Here is a 17712-nt window from a genome sequence, read left to right as displayed (position 1 = left end):
TGCCCATAAGTTGTAAAGGAATCATAAGGTGGCTTGAATGTGCTCATGTAGGACTGCAAGTCCATTTGAAGCTTTTGCTTCTAAGCTAGTACATCATCATATAATAGATGGGGTTGGTAGATCTTACTGAGTAGAAAATTTCCCTCATCTAGAGCGTCCCTTATATCCTTTTGTTCTTTCTTCTGTTCAGACCAGAGCTCATTCAACTTCTTCACCAAAGCTACATGGAGAGATTTTTGATGCTCCTTCTTGACATTTGCCTCTACTACCTCTTCTAGGCTCTACACCTAATCATCCACTATTGTGCATTGGAGCTTAAGTTTTGCTAGTGATGAATCAGTGTTGGGAAGGTTTGTACTAGGTATCAAACTGGTAAGAGTTTCCATAGCCGCTTGAATTACATCCTACTCCTTCTTCCTTCGAATAATTTCAAGGCGCTCTTGAGCAACCTTGGTGCTTTGCATTAGCTCCATTTCACTTGCAGACTGGAGATCGATAGGACTGGTGAGATCAGCTGGTTTGGCTTGACTCCTGGTTGTCTTTGGAGTCTCCATCTGGGTGCTCTTCTCCACTTCTCCTGCCTTGTCCTCTTCCGCTTTCTTCTTCTCTACTTCTCTCCTATTCTCTTCTTTTTCTTCATCTTCCTTCTTCTTCTTCTCTACTTCCTTCTTCTTCTCCTATTCCTTGTCTTCCTCTTCTTTCTTTTTCTTTTCATCTTCTTGCTTCTTTTTCTCTTCTTCATCCTTCTTCTTCTTCTCCTCTTCATCTTTCTTCTTCTTCTCTTCTTCATCCTTTTTCCTCTTCTCTTCTTCATCCTTTTTTTTCTTCTCCTCTTCATCTTTCTTCTTCTTCTCTTCTTCATATTTCTTCTTCTTCTCTTCTTCATCCTTTTTCCTCTTCTCGGCCTCTTCCTTTGCCACTTCCTATCTGTCCTTGGCTTGCTTATCAACTTGTTCAGCCTGTTGCTCTTGTCCTGTTGTCTCATATGGTGTTTCTTGAGTAACATCTTCTATGTCTAGGGCATCGACATCAATAGTGTCGACCAGTTCATCAACTAGGTTTCCTTCATCATCAAATTCTTCATCCGGTTTTGTTATAGCCAGTTCTTTCTCAGCTTGTTGGTTGGCTTTAGCTACTTGATGAATCTTCAGAGCTTGTAGAGAATGAGTGTGTGTATCCTTGAGCACTTTCTTGTCCTTCCCTTCCAGTAATAGGAGTCTTCTTCTTCTCATGAATAAAATACCTTTGTATTTGTTCAATACATCGAACAATTCCGAATTTGATATATCAGGAAAATGTTCAGCAAAAACTTTTTCTCTCATTTCCTGTTCCTGCTCTATGGCAATGCACCATTTATTGTCTAAGGACTTATACAAATAATTTGGTATTTCAGATCTAAATTCTGAAGGTGACCAGTCATTAACACACAAATACTGAATTATTTCCTTTTCGACCGCTTCCTTTTCATCATCATTAAATTCATCAAAATACTCAACTAAATCATGTAGCAATTTTCTCCTAATATTCTTTATTGTTCTTTGAAAGTGTCAAAGGTTTATAGGAGGAGATATCAATATTTATCGGTGCAGATGATGTCGGTTCATTCTTTGTCTTCTTTCTTGTCTGTCTTGCCTTCTTGGGTTGCTCCTCAAACACAGTTTCCTCTGAATCCGGTGTAGTGCTCATTGTCTTCCTTTTCCTCTTGAAGACTTTAGCTGGTGTTGCTTCTGGTTTCTTCTTGGCCGGTGACTATTTGGTCACTTTTGGACTTCCTGTTGTAACCAGTGTTGATGTTGCAAGCACTACCTTTGCCTTCTTCACTGCAGGTTCTTTTCCTTTCTTTGCAGTGGGTTCCTTGACTGGTGTAACTCTTTCCAAATAGGTTCCGGTCCTCTTTGCCTTAGGATCAAATGACAAGGCAATAAGGGTAGAGGCATACCCTTCTAGCATATCAATTATCACCTCATAGCCCATTGGCTCCACTTCTTCCATTCTAGGCTCAATAGCCTCCATTATGCATTGATCCACTTTGATGGTGAAATAGATATCATCCTCATATTTCTTGGTGATGTCACCATATATTCTCATTCTTTGGCTTATTTTCCATCTGAACTCATCAAAATACTTGTTCAAAACATCCGAGGAACCGGTTCCAATTGCTTGAATACTTTCCTTAATTTGCTTAGTCACCGGTTGGTCAGCAGACCACTGGACATCTCCTACTCCTGGAAAGTAGCCTTGGAAATAGAAGAACAACCCAACTAGTAGTTGCCCAAGCTTGAACCTTAGTGCATTATCCTATTTGATCGACTTCATATTCAACAGGAGTTGTCTCTGCATACCGGTGCATAGGTCAAATGATGCATCCTCCATTATCATCCGGTAAGTGACATTTACTATTGCAGTAGATACAGAGTTAATTCTGCTGATAGAGAATGTCCGGTAGCCTATCACCATGCAGGCATACTTAACCAGATCATCCTTGATAGAATTGACTATCATGCTTCGTGAGTCGCTCACTAAATCGGTGAGCTTGGACATTTCAGTTTTTCTTACTGTCCTTAGGGATGGCACTTCCCCTATGTTGTAGAATCTGGTGACTACATGAACTACCTGTGGCATAATATCATGTGTTCTCTCTAGGTACATCTTGTCACCATGGACTCTGCTCAAAATGATCCTTATATGATCCTCTATGAAATCCTCCATGAAGTAAACAACATTGTGGAGCTTCTTCTTCTCCAAAATATCATACTCTAGTTTGATCTTCTTATCCTTTCCACAAAATAAACCTAACTAGAAGTGGATGGCTAGAGACCCTAGGTCTTCAATCTTGCAATCTATGTAGTCAAAAATTCCCTCTTCTACTATCACACTAGTCGAGACTTGTGATAGGGAATTATACTTAGACTTTCGTTGAATAAAACTTGCAGACTCGATAGATGCACTAGAACTGGTATGAGATGTGGAAGCCATGATAGAAATTTTAAGTTCTCAAGAAATACCTTTTAAAACACGCAAATTTAGGGCTTGCAGATTCTCCTTCACTTCACACTCTGTTGATTGATGAATCACCACTTTGTGTTCTCCACTTGACCGTTTGCTGTTTGAATTTGAATCTCCTTCGCGATTTCTCAATTTCTCAAAGTCTCAGCTCAAATCACCTTTTCATTGCTCTTCTCTTTGGAAAACTTTTCTTCGCTCGAAAACTGATAGTGAGAAATGATTTGAAAAATCCTTTTAAGCATATTTCTCACCTACCACAATTAATACTCCTCAATTAGGGCGTAAACCCTAATTTGCATTTTTACCATTTCAGGTCTTCTACTAGATGATATGTATCACATACTAGTTAAGGTCTTTTACTAGTGTAAATTGGGGGTTTGAAAACATTTCACCGTTTGCTCCCCCTAAGCTTTTCTGAAGCTTAGTTTGTTAGTTCTGTGATTTCCACACTAGGTGCAGAAATTGGTTCCTCTTGTAACACTGCTGGTTTCTTCTTCCAAGTTTTGTTCATGTCTTCTTGAACAATGTCAAAATCAATGTTTCCTTTCGAAGTGACCAGTATATCATCAGATATGTTCTTTCATGATCTACAGAATCTAGCAATGTGACCTGGTTTGTTGTAGTGATAGCAGACCAATCTAGGTTCTCTCCAAGGTCCATTGTTCATGTTTCCATTCTTCCTACTACATGTTGCAATAGTGTGACCATGACCATGACAAACCATTCAGTTTTCTCTTCATCTGGTTGCCGCTTGATAGCCACCGCTTTTTTGCTAATGATTGAAGGCATTAAACTAGTTGTGATTCTGGTTCACAAAAGGTTTAGGACCAGTTCCTTGGGTCCTCTGAGGATATCTATCATTGTTGTTCATAACTAACCTACATTCAAATGCTCTATGACCATACTTGTTGCATGCATAATAGTTACCATTGAATCTATAAGATCTAGGCTTATCATTTAGGAAATAAGGAAAATTGTTGTAAGCCTTACTCCTACACACATTTGCAGTATGTCCTTCTTTAAGACAGTTAAAGAAAATAGGTTTAAACTTTTTCTTACCTTTATCCTTTGATGTCAGTTGTTTCTTTGAGGTTCCAGCATTTGTACCTAAGGTTCCAGCATTTGTACCAGAGGTCTCACCTTCCTCATGACCGGAATAACCAAGTCCTTTGGTATTCTTGAACGGTTTGGTAGATTCAAGCTTTTTCTCTAGCTTGACAGTACTCTTGTTGAACTTAGAAAGTAATTCCTTTGACTCAAAGAGTTCTTTGGAAATAGAAGCATTTGTTTCCAACAGGTTTTCATTCTCAGAGATGGCAATGTTCAGTTCTCCTTGCATGTCTTCCTTTTCCACTTTGCTTGCATGGAGTTGAGTAGTTAGGGCACTGATCTCTTGTTTCATCTTGGAGATCTCATGATCTCTTTCTTTCACCAGATCTTTAGCTTTCCTTCGGTTCTCAAGCTCTTGACACATCTAGATAGTTAGTCCTTCCAACTCCTTTCTTAGGTTGGAGTTTGATTCATTCAACTTATTTACTTTTGCAATTAGAGCTTCCATGGCTGCTTCATCTAAAGAACTATTTTCAGATAGCTCCATTAGCTTTTCAGCATTTTCTCTCCTTTTTGCTTGAGATGCCTTGTATTTGACCATAAGATCATCATAGGCTTGCTCAGACTGAGTGAGTCGATGTGTAAGTTCCCTTGTAGAGTATTCCCCATATCTCTTTCCAAGTGATTAAACTTATAGAAAGGTAGGCTCTGATACCAATTGATGAATACAAAGATGGGGGGGTGAATTAGTATACCAAAAATCTCTGCACTTAAACACTTTGCAAGACTAATAGTAAACTAGTAAAATAGTTTAGCAGACAAACCAATTAACACACATGCAAACCAAATAGCTAATAATGCATTCACCAACAAAAGCAAAAACACCATAACACAAGAGATTTTGACATGGAAACCCAAATGGGAAAAAACCACGGTGAGATAGAACTCACATGTAACTATCTGCAGAATAGGAACTAGATCGGTTAAGGTCTTACAATGTTCTTTATCAGAATAGATCCTGTTAGGAATCTCAATCTTTGTTAGTAGATAAGTCTAATTAAAGACTACCTTGCTAGAGGATTTTAGATCCACAGATGTGAATCACCTTGTTAGAGGATTTACAAAAGGATTTTAGGCCTACCTAGTTAAGGGCTACAGACTTGTCAAAGATGTGAGTAATCAACAAGTGTTTGATCTAGCTAGTAAGACAGACTGCTTGGTTAGATCCTTGATAGCTTGTTCCTAATGCACTCCACAATTACTTCAGTCTTCTACACATTCATATTCTCTCCAACTCCTCTATCATCTTAAACCCTAGAAACAACATAAACTTTCACTATATCCACATCAACCACCTAAAACCCTAGATATGATGTTCTTATAAAGGAATCTGATTTCATGTCAGTCCAATAGGATTACATAACAATTTCCTAAGTTCAATGAACCTAGACATACTTGGTACCATGACACAAAAAGGCACCGTTTAGGTGTTGGCACCGTCAAACAATCGATGGATGGTAACTCATCACAAAATGTCGGTTGGTAACTCATCACAGAGTATTACTGGTTCATACAAAATGTCGGTTTCTAGTTTGACAAAAATGAGGACTAGTAAAAATGTGTTATTCCGCTTTAATCCCTCGTACCACTTGGGGTCTATGAACTGCTTGAGGTCAACATGCCACTTCAGACCGAGAAACATATTCTGCAAAACATCAATAGTCTAAAGACTATAATACAACATACCAATTGGAACAAATACCGGTTGTGCTCTAACTCATACATATAAAGGGGATCTCAATGCAAGTGTGTGTCCATCAATGAAAATCACAACATAAACATAAAAAATGCCAAGAAGATTGAACTATAATAACCTAGCACAAGTTCCTAGGAGGGAATGCAAGTTCCAAGGTGAGGTAAAATGTTTTCAGACCGAAGGATACATTGAACCTAGTCAAGTTTGATGATCTGATGGCTAAGATTGATCATGGGAAATGTGATCAAGGAGATTAAGTGGTTAGAAATTGTTTATAAATAAGGAATTGTTAATGCACACCATATGCGGGCAAATGTATGCACAGTGATGCTACAGGAATGTTTACCGAACTTAGAAGCTTGAAGATCTGATTGAAGAATAGATTGAGAAGCCTAGCAAGCCCATCAAGGGATTCGATAAGTATTATGACAAGATTGTTTTGAGAAAATAAGAATCTGCTTTAGCATTTTAGATGTGAAGTTGTAGATATATTTTTATTAATGTTATTTTGTAAAGTGACAGAAAATCTCTTAACCGAGTGGACCTAACAGTCTTATTTGTAAATCCTCTAGCAAGGTAACATTCTAAATGAGTGTTTGAAATCCTTTGACAAGGTCACTTCTAACAAAGTGAAGATCCTAACAGATCTAAGGGAAATCCCTTAACCGGGTCACATCTAGCAATGTGTTTGTAATATTTAACAGGATTTGCTTTTAATCGAGCATACTCTAGAAGGGTATATTTCTTAGTGGGTTCGAAATCCCACAATGGTTTTTCCCTATTTGGTTTTCCACATTAAATCTAGTGTTATATGTGTTATGATGATTATGTGTTTATGAGTTAGCATGTTTAGCAGTTTTTGGTTATATTGAAGTATAAGTTACCGAGGTTGAATCTATTGATTTTATGGAAGGTTAAGCTTGTATTATTCACCCCCCCCCCCCCCTCTCATCTTGTTAGCTATTGGCATCAGAGCTTTACATAAAAGACAGAGATAGATGCCACTTCTAGGCTTGAAGAAGATAAGGTAGAGTCTAATTTGCAGGAAGGAGAAGCAAAGAGTTGTATGAAGTGAAGGAGAACAAGGAAGAAATCCTTGAGGAGGAGAAAAGTGAGATTGTGCATATGAAGAGTCCATTGATAGGATGTGCAACATGTCAATTATATGATGTGAAAGATTGTGGTGCAGATAAGTCAAAGGTATATATAAGAAGAGAATAAAATTTGAGTGAGTGTTGGTGTATTGCCAATAACAAGGCAAGGATGGCCTAGAGAGGTCATAGTAGAAGATAAAATTGATTTACTAATAGAGAAAGTGGAGGATGGTTTGATAAAGGGTGATGTTGATAGGGAAGATGGGTATGAAGTTGAGACAAAGATCCTAGAAGAGGATAAAGATGTTAGAGGAATGGTAAGTTGTCCATTGGAAGGGCACGAGAGAAAAGAGCAGTAGTTAGTTTGTGAGGAAGATGATGAACCTTAGGACAAAGAGATTCTAAGAGTTGAGACAGAGGTAGATGACAACAAGGAATCAAGTCTTGAAGGGTTTGAGTATTCAAAAGTGATTTTGATTGGGACAATGGAATGTCCTTTGGATGGGGTAAAGGGTATAGTACAAGAAAGTACCCCTATGATAGTGAATTGTGAGGATAATGATGTAGCCTTGAAGTTGGATAGAGAGTTGGTATGCCAAGAAGAATGACATGAGATGAGGAATGAGTTGGTAAAGGAAGTTGAGTTGGTTGATAAGATGATGATGGGCCATGACAAGGCTAGTGAAAGTGTGAGTTCTCTTAGCATGAAGGTAAAAGATGATGATGATAAGACTATGAGTTGTCTTTGGGTGATAATTTTGATTGTTTTGCAGATGTATGTTGTTGTGATAGAGATTCCAAACATGGTGAAGATGATGGATGTTGGTAGAAGTCAGATGGTGGAAGGGGCATGCTATTGCTTCTTGGTTTTGTTGATTTTGCTAATGAATAGGAAATCGAGAGTGAAGATAAAGGGAAAGAGTCAAAGTATTAGATGTTTTGGCATGTGTGAAGATGCAGGTTAGATAGAGAGCATATGGAAGTAGCCTAAACAGAGCATGGAGGAGAATATTCGAGTGGGAAAAGAAGCAATGAGGGGTACAAGAGACAAAGAAAGGATAAGCCTTAAAGAGAAAGACAAATACAAACCTAAGGTGAAGATGAGAACACTACAAGGGAAAGATGGTGCATGTTTATATATTTGTTTATTTTGGAGGTACTTCATTTCCAAGAGAATTGGAAATATTTGAGGTGGGGAGTATGGTGCAGGAGCCCTCAAGGTCCAATGAGACCTCATTGATGAAATGATCATGATGAGTTTGATACAATGTAATAAGGAAATTTTATGATCTAGATTGGTCCAATATGACCTATAAAGGTCAATAATGTAATGGTTCAAATCCTAGAGTCAAGTTACTCAAATATTGTGAAGTGTGATGTCAAGTATGTAAAGTTATAAATTTGGGTTAATATGGTCAAATGTGAGAGACCAAGGGAAAATTCATGTATTTGAGTCATTTTGTCACAAATATTCTAGATGTATTCATCTTGTGGTCATGAGTTAGAAATAAAGACAAGTCTAAAGTTGTAAAAGTTGGCAAATTCAAAATTGTCATCCCAACAATTAGTTGGTTAAGAGGACAGTTAGGGAGTTTGAGGAAGGAAAGAGAGGGTCTAAAAAGTATTTAATGTCCATTTACATGCTGAGAAAAGTATTTTTCAAAGAAAGGAGTGTAATACATGTAAGAGCAAACCTCTAATAATAGAATACAGACGGTTTTACTGTAGATTTATGTGAAATCTGAACTTTGCTTTGATAGAAATAGTTCGTACAAGACCATATTTGATCAGATTTGCATAGGTAGTGATAGGGAAACATCTTAAAACTCTTTATACATTGATTTGGAGGTTTAATTCATTCTTTTTTTGCCTTTATAATTGATTGCCATGTAGCAGCAGTGTGTTAATAATTTTGTGAAGGGTTTTGATAGCCAAAATGCAAATGTTACCCATTCCACTTTATGTGGTTAATGTGGCTTGTGGAATGGGTCAGGAATAATGTATTATATGTGTCTCTAATGATTTATGTGCAGGAAATAACATGGAGATGAAGTGTTGATACCCTAGGGTAAGGGGTTGAGTGTGAATGCAAGCATTGGAGGTGTCATGTATTGGATCGAGCAATTTCTTTGAACAAGGGTTGAATTTTATGTTAGATTGTGTTTATAAATTCATGGATCATATTGGATCATTTTTTTGGGTCAATAAATGATTGGAAGGGAGAGATTGAGAAAGCCCTAGTTTATAGGCTTCCTAAATGAGGGTTTTGTGTTTGAGTTGGTAGATGAATGTGGTACCTATTAAAACCTTGAAAATTTGTGGTTTGGCATCAATAAGAAATAATATTTTTGGGTTATAAGTCTTTGGGTTGTGTTCTTAGGGTGGTTGCTTTGTAAAAGTGGCCTAATTAGGCCTAGTTCAAGGGTCAGAGGGTATTGATTTGGGGAAATGAACCAAAGGAGTCATACCTAGTTTTGGGATATGTTATATATCTTGAAAAAGGGTATCCAAATATGAAATTTATTTGTCAAGTATTTTGGAATTATTTTGAGTAAAATTTAGATTATCCATTGAACAAGGCTACTAGGGATTGGCCTATTTAGGGACCCGGGTAAGGGTTTGTGAGGGAACCAGTTGATAGGGTGAGTGAAGCCTATTGAGAGAATTGGAACATGGTATGTAGAGACCCTAGGAAGTGTTGGAATAAGTTGGTGAGGTTGAGAGATCTATTTGGGCACCTTAGTGAAGCCTAGTGAAGGAAGGTGAAACAATAAGAGTTGAGTTTTGAAGAAGAAAGAATGATGAGTAGCAATGTGATTGTGGGAGGTTCCATGATGCTTTGCATCAACTTAAGTAAAAGAAATCAAAGTAAAATCATCATCTTTAGGATACCATAAACCAAAATCAACAATTCCTTTCAGATATCTAAAGATTCTCTTAATAGCTACAACATGAGATTCCATAGGATCAACTTGAAATCTAGCAACAAGACAAAGAACATTCATGATATCTGGTCTAGTCTAAGTCAAATATAATAATCCACTAATCATATATTTGTATCTGGTTTAATTTTATTTAGGGGAATCATCATCCTTAGTAAACTTACATCTAGTCACCATAAGAGTTCCAACTAGCTTTGTATCATCAAAACCAAAGTTCTTCAATAATTCCTTCACATAATTGTATTGTGATATAAAAATTCCATTTTCTTACTGAGCAATTTGCAATCCCAAAAAACATTTCATCTCTCCAATCATAGACATCTCAAACTCATTCTGCATCTCATTAGCAAACTCTTTGCACAAGATATCATTTCCTCCAAAAATAATGTCATCAACAAAAACTTCAACAATCTAGCATACCATGCTCTTGGCGCTTGCTTCAATCCATACAATTCTTTCTTCAACCAACACACCATATCCCTTTGATCACTTAATAGAAATCCATTTGGTTGGTCTATGTACACCTCTTCTTCCAATTCTCCATTTAGGAATGTGGACTTGACATCCATCTAATACACCTTGAAATCCTTATAAGCAACATAAGCAAGAAATAGTCTAACAACTTCAATCCTTGCCACCAGAGAAAAAGTCTCCTCAAAATAAACACCTTCCATTTGACAATATCCTTTACAAACAAGTCTCACTTTGTTCCTAACAACTTCACCTTTCTCATTTAGTTTATTTCGAAAGACCCATTTAGTTCCTATTACATTTTTATCTTTAGGTTTGTGAACAAGAATCCATGTATTGTTCTTTTCAATCTGATTCAATTCTTCTTCCATCACTTTTACCCAGTGTTCATATTTACAAGCTTCATATACATCTTTAGGTTCAATCTTATAAATAAAATAATACTCAACTTGATCTTTTGCAATTCTTCTCCTGGTCTGAACACCTTTGTTTCTATCTCCTATAATCTAATTTTTCATAATGATTTTACCTTACATACCTAGGAGTCTTAATATTTTCTTGATTTTTAGACTCTTGAGTTCTCTCTTCTGCACTTGCACTAGTTCATTCACCTTGATTTTCTGAATTCACTAGAAACATGTGAACTTGATTTTGGGTCTGCGGTTGCTTTCCTTGGTTTGCACTATCACTCTAATCATTGGAATCATATCCACAAGATCTAATCTATCTCTCATTACTTTCATCAACTCTGACATTAGCACCCTTAACTATCTTTCTCAATCTCTTGTTATAACATCAGTAGGCCTTTCTTTTAGTAGAATAACCAGGAAATATTAATTCATCACATCTAGCATCAAACTTCCCTAAATCTTCATCTCTTCTGATATAGCATTTAGTTCCAAAAAATTTAAAAAATTTAATAGTAGGAGCATGTCATCCAAACCATAATTAATAAGGAGCCTTACTGGTATCATCTTTGATATGCACTCGGTTATGAGTGTACACAACAATACTCACAACTTCTCTCCAATAAACATGTAGAACATTTCCTTGCAACATCATAGTCCTAGCAGCTTCCTGAATGGTTTTTTTCTTCCTTTTCACAACACCATTTTGTTGAGGGGTTCTCAAGGTAGACAACTGTCTTCTTATCCCATTCTCTTCACAATATGCATTAAACTCACTGAAAATGAATTCTCCACCTTTGTAAGATCTTAGACACTTCAACTTTAGACATGTCTCAGTCTCAACCATAGCTTTGAAAATCTTGAACTTCTCTAAAGCTTAAGATTTCTCCCTTAAGAAAGTAAGACACATCATCCTTAAATAATCACCAATCAACAACATGAAATATCTATCTTGCAAGATTCTAACTCTAGAAGGTCCACACAAATCAGTATGGACAAGATCTAACAATCCATTAGAAAAATGCTTCTTACTTTTGAAAGATATTCTGGTTTTTTTCCCCAATTGACATTCTTTGCACATAGGGTTAGCAGGTTTCATCAACTTAGGAAGATCTCTCAAAGCCTGAGTAGAACTTATCTTAACAATGATATTAAAATTCGCATGACACATCCTCCTATGCCACAACCAACTTTCATCAACTTGAGAAATCAAAAACATTTTACCAGAGCTACTCAAGTGAAAGATATTATCTTTACTCTTTGTACCTTGTTGCAATCTCTATTTTGGAGCTACTCAAGTTTTTACACTTGCCATTCTTGAACTGAAGATCATAATCCTTATCAACCATCTGTCCAACACTCAAAAGATTATGCTTTAGGCCTTCAACATACAAGACATCATCAATATTGTGCTTAGCATAAAGAGAAATAGAACCTCTTCCACGGATTATACCAACTTTGTCATCTCCAAATTTCACAAGTCCACCTTTATACTTTTCTATCCTCACAAACTTACTCTTATCACCTATCATATGATGAGAGAATCCAATATCGATCACCAACTCATCTTTCTCTTCAACTTGTGCAACAAAATCTCTTTCCACATTCATGTAGCTAGTAGAATCAGTAGGTATTAGATCATCTTCCTTGATAGCAATAAACACCCATTCATTATCACTTGTATTTCCTTTATTTGATTCATCATCTGAAACACCTTCATCAACAAAATAATAACATCTCTTTTGAAATTTAGTCTTGTAAGTTTACTTAGGAACTCTTTTCAGACATCTTGAGGCAAAGTGTCTTATCTTATTATATGAAAAACATTTAGGAGGCAACTTTCCTTCATACTTATTGGCTCCTTTAGGTAATCTCCTAGCAGTCAATGCTTCAAGATCCTCAAGCTCTCTCTCTTCCTCTTCCTCTTCCATCTCCTTCATCTCTTTCTCATATCTTGACATCCTCCTAAAAGAACTTTCTCTTGGATCATATCTCTTCTTATCCTTTCTATAAACAATGGCTTTGAATGTAGATTCTACTTTAGGATGGGAGTCACCGAGCTCACTTAATTCAAAGGCTGATAACTTACCAATTAATATGTCTTTGGTCATATTTGTCATGGTCTAGATCTCCTCAATCACAACAATTTTATTTTTGTAGGATGCAGTTAAGGATCTAAGAACTTTAGCACTAATATCTGATTATTCCAAATTTCCAATGACACATCTAATATTGTGCACTAGTTTATTCACTTTCTGCATAAAAGAAGTAATGTTCTCATCTTTGCCCATCCTCAACATCTCATAATTTCCCTTTAAGCTCTAAAACTTAGCAATCTTCACATAAATATCACCTTCATACAAAGTTTACAACTTCTTCCAAATCTCATGAGCAGTCTACAATTCCATAACATTAGTGATTTCAGATCTGTCAAGGCACTCAACAATGCTTCCTTAGCCATAATATTATATTGAGCTTCATTTATCTCATCCAGAGTAGAATGTCCATTTGAAGGAATAATATACTTGTTCTTGTAATAGTCCAGTAAGATTCACCAATGCATCTCAAATGATACTCTATGCGGCTCTTCCAAATAAATTGATCAGTTCCATCAAATACCGGATTGTCCTTCTTGTAAGACACCATCCTAGATCACCTCAAGTGGTTAAGCTTCTCTAGAGGAACCTGCTTTGATACCAATTGATGAAATAGGACTGATTCCAAGAAGATAACTGAGAGGGGGGGTGAATCAATTGTCTCACAAACTTGCACAAATTAAACTTATTCCTAGATTTGATTATTAAACATGAAAGCATAAACCAACAACACAACATAAACACACATAACACCATTATTTTTGAGGTGGAAAACCATAGTGGGAACCTACCCACAATATGATGGTACTTTGTTGGAAGTATATGAAATATTACAATGGGGATTGCACATTCATTCAATCACATTGCCTAGAGCTCATTGCTCAAAAACAACTAAGGGATACAACCCAGGGAAGACTTGTTGTCTTACAAATAGATTCAAATCACATCTAAAAGATCATGAATTTAATAAGAATAGCATCTCCTAATGCCTAGTTATAGTTCTAGTTAAGCACAACTTCTTCTTCAGTCTTGTCTACCTCTATAATATTAATACATTATTCGCTCATGCATTTGATTCTCATCCATATGTTGGCATGTTCATAAAGATTGCATTAATGATATGTTATGTTGTCATTGATGTCAATTAATTGGTAATGATATTAGTGATATTTATGATATTATTGATATTGTCTTATAACCAGTAGGAAGATCTTTGTGGAAGATATTGAAACCAGTATGTAAGTTTGTGAGTTGAACCGGTAACTGGTAAAAGGTTAAAAAGTTGAAAGGGTATAAGAAGTTTAAACCCTACCACTTGTTGAACCCTAACAGATGAAAAGTTGTTGAATTGGTTATGTTGATGAGTGGTAATGATGAAGACACGTGTGATCTTTGTATGAAGATAAGTTCAAATTGTTTTGACGCATTTTTGTCTAGGGAATGAGCAAAGTGTATTGCATCTAATGTAAAGCATGTGATGAGTTTATGAGTCTGAGGAAGCGGTGATCAAGGAGCAGTTGGAGTTTTATTGATTAATGTGTATAGATTGCTATGTAAATCCAATGGTCATTCTTGAACCAATTTGTTTGTAATCTCTATGAGAGAATTAGGTTTTTGTTACCAACCTAATTGATTCGTTATAAGGTTGATGAAGTTGTTTTGTAAATGTGCTAGCAGAAATTAGTTGAGAGTGTGGTTGTCAAACCAGAGAATGAATCTCCAATTTGAGTAAAGGCAGATGGAAACTTAAAAAGGATCTGATCAAGCAAAACCCTATTGTTTTCTAACAATTACAACAGAACTAAAATCCCCTAACTGGGTAAGCTCTAACAAGATTGGTTACTTCTTAAATCCTCTAACAAGGTGATCCATTAGATTGGATTCTCAAATCCTCTATCGAGGTTACTCCTAACAGGGTACTTTCTTCTAACAAGGCATTTGTAGTCAATCCCTTAACCGGGTGATTCCTAACAGGATTAGTTCTTAACAAGACTTTTGTAAAAGCTTTAATAGGCTTGGCTCCTAACAGGGCAAACTTTAGAAGACTTCAGATAGTTATCTTGTGAGTCTCATCTCACCATGGTTTTACCTAATTTGGGTTTCCATGTCCAAAAATATTTGTGTCGTGTGGTGAATGTTTTTGTAGTTATGATCTTATGGTTGATTTGATTAACTACTTAATTATTCTGATAGGCATGATAACTAGAAACATTGAGGAATGAAGTCAATTGACGTATGATAAAGCATTTGGATGATTACAAGTTTAATGTTGTTTACTGTAAAGTTGGTATAATAGTTAAACCAGTTGATATTGATTTTTCTTATGAAGATTATATCTTGACAGAGAAATTTTATTGATAAGTTTACTTTGTGTGATTGAGATTGATATTGGGAAGTTTGTATCAGTTTTTCAATTTACTGATTCACACCCCCCCCTCTCTCTATAATCTACCAGATACTTATTCTTTCATCGTACCATCACCATACACATCACCCCTTCATACCACACTCAATTACAAAAGATATTACATATATTTATACATGACATCAACTCTTCTCAAGGTTGGTTCAACACACATCTCCTAATTACAAAATATAATTACACACTCTTCAATATCATATGCGTACCAAGAAATTTCAGCTAAGACATAGAACATAACCATATCACACACCTCGAATATGAAACACCTCCAAGAGTTATGCATCAAACATCTACAACACACTACAAGCATCTGGTTAGCCAAAACAATGAAGAACACCAACACATTGGATAAAATCATCAATTATGTGCACAATGATCAATGTAGACCACAAACACAAAAGTAACACGATCTAAAAACATCAAAAAGCATCATGAATTACCACTACAACAACTCAAATTACTAGAGTCACATCATCATTATACAAAACTTCAAGAATACTAACTGCAATGACTATCAACCTAGAAAAATCACTTGTGGAGCACTAAACCATGAACCACTTGTACTGAAGACAGACATCAACATACCAAGTATTCATTTAAATCCATAGATCAAGATATTACAATGCAAAGAAATGCATATCAAATTACTAACACCTTGTCACCACTGAACAACTAAAAAACCAGCCACAACATAGATAACCATAACTCACTCAAATCTTCATGTTGACCATTGAAAATTATACTGAATCATCTATACACAATTGTCTACAAGCCCTTTAATCCTCAAACTCTAATCATCAACATGCTAAACAAATCAACTCATTGACCTTCCCTACAACACTATCATAAATAGAGAAATATGTTGACATCAATGACAACACATCTCTCAGATATCATTAAAGCACATATTTTTAGCAATCTCCTCAAACATCCAACAAAATCTCCCTACACAAGATATTCCTTCTTCATCTACTTTTCCCTTTTTTCCTTATAAATACACTTCCACTAATTTTTTAAAAGAGATTAACTATAATTTTCCTCCTTCTCAATTTATAAGCTCTTATAAGAGTGGCTATAACATAATATCAAAGCAAGGTTTTAGAGGACAAGGACTTGGAAAATTTGAACAAGGAATTAGAGTCCCTATAAACCCTCTACAAATTACTACTGAAGGCCTATCATATTATCATGATTCACCTATGGATGATCTCCTTAGAATTCAAAAATTTAAGGATTATCTTGCAAGGCATAAGACTTATCATCCATCTAAGAGTGCTTCTTCTTCAAACACTCCTTTTTGTTCATATCATCAAACTCATGACCATCATGCTAATGATTGTCTATATTTCCAAAAGAGTATGCAAAAACTAGTTGATAATGGAACTGTTAAAATCACAAATGACAATCCATCTTCTTCTAACAACCCTTGTCCTAAATCACAAAGAAAAGACCTACTCCTATTGATGACCAAGAGAAATTAGCCACTAGAATCTTTTGGAGAATGAAGTATGATAAGAATTTTGTTTTTCCTTTCATTAAATTTACTTATAAGCATAAGGAAGGTAATGAATATTGCCTTTTTAATCGTAGGTACTCTCATTCCCTTGGAAAGTGTATTTAAGCATTTAAAACATTTGTTCAAGACTAACATGATAGGACTCGCATAGATCTTACAACCAATCTTGCACTCTTCCTAGGTGAAGAGGTAGTTCCTTAACACTCCATTCACTCTTCATGTTGCTCCTCACCCTATGAAACTAGTAGAAATAACTTAATTCGGGCCTCTTCATCATAAGAGGTGATTCCTTTTTCAATTACAAACATCTTCAAGAAGCAACATATTTCATTCTTGGCTTTATGCTTGGGGCCAAGAATCTTATCCTATATTTTCTCTCTATCTAAGGTTTCACTAATTCCTTTATGGGTTGCATTTTTCATACTTTGAAGTCCTTTCTTTCATGGAATGGTATCTTTTATGACTAATCTCTCCTTAGGGGAGTTTGTGATACTTCATCTAAATCTCTCTCTTTCTCAATGAAGATTACCTCTTGTTTAGAGTTGCATTTTGCATATCTTAATGTCTTTTATTGCATTTAATATTCCTTCATTTGATTAAATTGTGCATTTTCTTATGTCTAATTTCTCCTTAGAGGTTGTGTAATTCTTCTCATTGTCCCATCTCTTGGGGGGGCATTGATCTTTGTTATCCTTTCTAAGGATCCACTTTTTCCAATGTTGAGTGTTATTTGCTTATGATTTGATGTCATTCCTTGGGTGAACTTTTTGTTTTGTCAAGAATTATCTCTTATGGAAGAGATATTTATCCTTGACAACAACCTTTTCTTCACTTGGAAATGTATATCTATTATAAATTTACCCCTTACATTTGGTCAATGTGTGTCATACTTAATCAAGAATCCCTTTCACCTAGGAATACAGGAAAGGTATGCATTATTTTTCTCCTTTCC

Source organism: Cryptomeria japonica, chromosome 3 (assembly GCF_030272615.1).
Source record: "Cryptomeria japonica chromosome 3, Sugi_1.0, whole genome shotgun sequence".
NCBI lineage: Eukaryota > Viridiplantae > Streptophyta > Pinopsida > Cupressales > Cupressaceae > Cryptomeria > Cryptomeria japonica.
Note: the sequence above shows the minus strand (reverse complement) of the source record.